At 41.9% G+C, this 3,848-nt stretch overlaps 2 pseudogenes; both read left to right on the plus strand.

The window, feature by feature from the left end:
• The first annotated feature begins 2,370 nt into the window (after positions 1–2,370).
• Positions 2,371–2,530, plus strand: LOC148364945 (U2 spliceosomal RNA; annotated as a pseudogene).
• A 309-nt stretch (positions 2,531–2,839) lies between these two features.
• Positions 2,840–2,930, plus strand: LOC148364946 (U2 spliceosomal RNA; annotated as a pseudogene).
• Positions 2,931–3,848: the final 918 nt, after the last annotated feature.

The following is a 3,848-nucleotide window of genomic DNA, read 5'->3' on the forward strand; positions in this document are numbered from 1 at the left end:
GACATTCGCTATAGAACATTAAATTAACTGTTGTTGTTGTGAGCAACAAGAGTATGAGTATGGATGTTAAGAGAGGACTGTATGAGAGTGTGATTGTGCCGACTGTGTTGTATGAAACTTGGAGCCTGAACGCAGATTTGAGAAGGAAATTAAATGTTTTTGAGATGAAGTGTTGAGGAGTATGTTAGGAGTGACAAGATTGGATAGATTGAGAAATGAAATTGTGAGAGACAGATCTGGAGTAGTAATGGAACTGAGCATATGGATAAGAGAGTACTTGGTTGGTTTGGACACATGGATAGGATGGATGAGGAGCGAATGATGAAGAGAATCTACAGAGCAGAAGTAAACGGACAGAGACCAAGAGGAAGGCCGCAATTGACGTGGATGGATGGGGTTATGAGTGCACTGCAGGAAAGAGGTCTAAATATAGTGGAAGCTAGAGCTCTTGTTGGTGATAGGAATGAGTGGAGACATGTTGTAAAAGGATAGTGGGATGTTTAGAGGTGTTCTAAGGGATTGGCAGGGCACCCATATGATGCGGCAGGGGTAAACCAGTGAAAGCTGTCGGTCCCTGCTGTTGAACAGAAGAGTGTGTTGTGTCACCCTGACCCGAGTGACATGGCCACTTTCTTGTGTGCCGTTTCATCTGAAGGGACGAAAGCATGACCAACTTGGGTGCTGAGGTGCCTTGGGTGCTTGGGCATTTGAGTGGGCCATGTTCCAAAACATTTTGTCTGTGTTTTTTGCTAATTTTTCCTTTTTTGTATTTTCTTTGTTTTTGTATGTGCTTTGTCTTTCTGTCGGTCACCCCTCTCAAGGAATATGACCAGGGTAGATTGATAGATAGATAGCTGGTGCTGATACATATGTGCAGTATTGTGTTTTTTGGCTTATGTTCTTCAATGCTATGTTTTACATTTTCTGTAAAGATAAACGGTGTAAAATTAGATGTTAGTCAAGTGAAATAAATATGTGACTAGTCCTCAGAGAAACATTCTGCCACTCCTTAAAATTAAGGCCCTTCAGTGTAAATGGAGCCAGAGAGAGTGTGTAAAATAAACATGTATGATCTTCAGACTGAAAATACATCTCCTCCCACGGGAGTATTTCCCATCATATGGAAATTCTTCAATAGAATGGAAAAATAGTATTTAACTATGGGTCAAATTGTCAAATCTAAGCGCTTAATTTATTTAAGTAAAATAAAAATTAAAAAGCTAGAGTTTTCTGCCTTTTATGGGACTCTCTCCAGAAGTGATTAAATTACTGATTGATTTTAGCTCAATTCTTTAGCCCTCACTCCCCCGTCTCTTGTTATTGATCCTCACAGGGCTGCTGACTATGAAGTCAGCAGACCCATCCTGTTTGGCCCCCAGAAATGAACTTGGATGGACTTTGCAATTTATTGCCAGTGCGCTGGAGGTGTTTGAGTAATACTGCTTCCGCAAGGATGCAAATATATCACACGTTTCCCTTTATCTGTATGTACGCGCAAATCTGCAATGTATTTACCGTAAATTCCGGACTATAAGCCGCTACTTTTTTCCCAATTGTTCAGCCCTGCGGCTTATTCAGAGAAGCGGCCAATCTATGGAATTTTTCCAACGGCCACCAGCGGCGCTGGAGTATAAAAGGTAAGATTAAGACCAGTAGAATATGTGCGCCAAGAAAGACTGCAACCTCTAAGCATACATTGTCTGTAAAGTTAAGGTACGTTCCGATAATGAGGAAGACGCCCTTGATGGCGATAATTATGAGGAGGGAGTTGAGGACGATCAACCGTGAATTTCACAATTTCGGGATGCCCTCTTTTTAACAGGCACGTCTGATACATCGCGAGTGTGATCCTACTAGCGTGTTGGTACCTTTCAAAGGCACGGTTTGGGATGAAAGTTATATTATTATTAAAGCTTTGAAAACTCTCTCGGTGTACCGTCTTTCTTTGTAAATATGTGTAACCATGTATAATATGTATTTGCAACTGTATATTTTTGTAATGTATTTATTTTAGAGATTTATTCTGTTATGTGTTCTACGGACGAATCAAAAAGAAGGAGCGGAGCAAAAGTGGGCTGATGGGAAATGGGCTAAAGCTGAGTTACCGGTAGATCTGTCTGTTGTCGCAGCGGACAATAGTGGATATATATTTTTCCCACCCTTAACTTTGGAAATATACATTTTGTTTCCTTGGATTACTTTCAACGGGACCCGGACTTTACAAGTCTGCATGATACGCTTATCATGGGTATCATTTTCGATATATGTCAACTGTGGTTCTGGGGTTGTGTACTTTCGGGTCAATCTATTGTCTAGTGCAATAGTTGGGGCCGCTTTGATGCCAAGTCCTTAGCCTGGCCTTGATGCTAGGTCCTTAGCTTGGCCTTCTTGGCCTTGCTTGGCCTTTTGATGCTAGGTCCTTAGCTTGGCCTCTTTGTTTTTTGCATTTTGGAGATGGAATATGAGCTTGCTCTGTCCACTCCACGCATCGGCCCGGTATTGCAGTACCTCCGGGAACGGTGCATTCGCAATGATCGCAGCAAGGCTTTAGGGCTAGGACCTTAGCTTGGCCTTTTGGCTGAGAGTAAGTGTCCCGGCTCCTAGGCTTTGTAGCGTATTATGAACTGACCGATAACGGATAATGGATAATGAATAACGAAGATAGATCAATAACCCTTAAAAACCCCAAAACCCCAATAAATTTGTTCAAACCGGTGACACATTGGTTAGCCAATGAAACGCTGGTAAATAAATCCCAGCAAAATAAATCCCTGTCAGTGAGGTACATCCTTACCTGTTACTCAGCATAATTGCCGACTGTGGGTATCGGACTGTGCTGATATGATTTTTGCAATCCAGAGATGGAATAAGAGCTTGCTCTGTCCACTCCACGCATCGGCCCGGTATTGCAGTACCTCCGGGAACGGTGCGTTCGCATTGATCGCTGCATGGCTCTGTGGCTAGGACCTTGACTCGGCCTTTTGGCTGAGAGCAAGCCAAAAGGCCGACTCGGCCCCTTGGCTTTGTAGCGTTTTATGATTTGACCGATAACGGATAATGGATAATTGATAAAGAACATAGAACAATAAACCTTACAAAATCCTTCCCCCGTTGTTTCAATCATGGACATTGCAGCCTGTTCTGGATTAAAGTTGTGATTGTGTGTTTTAGCGCGGGCGCACGCGGCTAATACATGGTTGCAGCTAGTGTAAGTACAAAAGTGGCAAATCACCCAAAAAGCGGTAGGTGCGGCTTATAATCAGGTGCCCTCTATACTCCGGAATTTACGGTAATTTGCATGTGCGTGTGTATTTATGTACTATCTATAGCAGACATCTCAAACTAGCCAGTCTAGTCACATTTATTAGTATAGCCCTTGATCACAGTCTTAAAGGGCTGCTTAAACAACCATTGCAACATCACCTCTGAAACCTCCATGTAAAACCCACATATATAAACTGTATCATAGAGAAAAACCACAGTATGAGAGTTATTTCTTTGAAAACGTTGATACGTTATTGTTTGTGTGTTAATTAGTAACTCCAGGATTGACCGCCAGAGGTGGGGTATGGATGTTGTTGAGCCAAATCAGATTTTTCCACAATAAAACCTTTTCTATCTCTCTCTCTCCCTCTCTCTCTCACTCATATATATATATATATATATATATATATATATATATATATATATATATATATATATATATACACATACACAAACACATATCGGACTGCCCAGAGGATTCTCACTCAGGCATGGGGAGAACGGGCAAACTCCGCAGAAGAAAGCTGGCAAGTGGATTAGAGCCCATGACCTCAGAACCTTATCTACTGTCTCTCTCTCTCTCT

The sequence above is a fragment of the Urocampus carinirostris genome, chromosome 5 (assembly GCF_059441175.1).
Source record: "Urocampus carinirostris isolate Australia breed hairy pipefish chromosome 5, RoL_Ucar_1.0, whole genome shotgun sequence".
NCBI lineage: Eukaryota > Metazoa > Chordata > Actinopteri > Syngnathiformes > Syngnathidae > Urocampus > Urocampus carinirostris.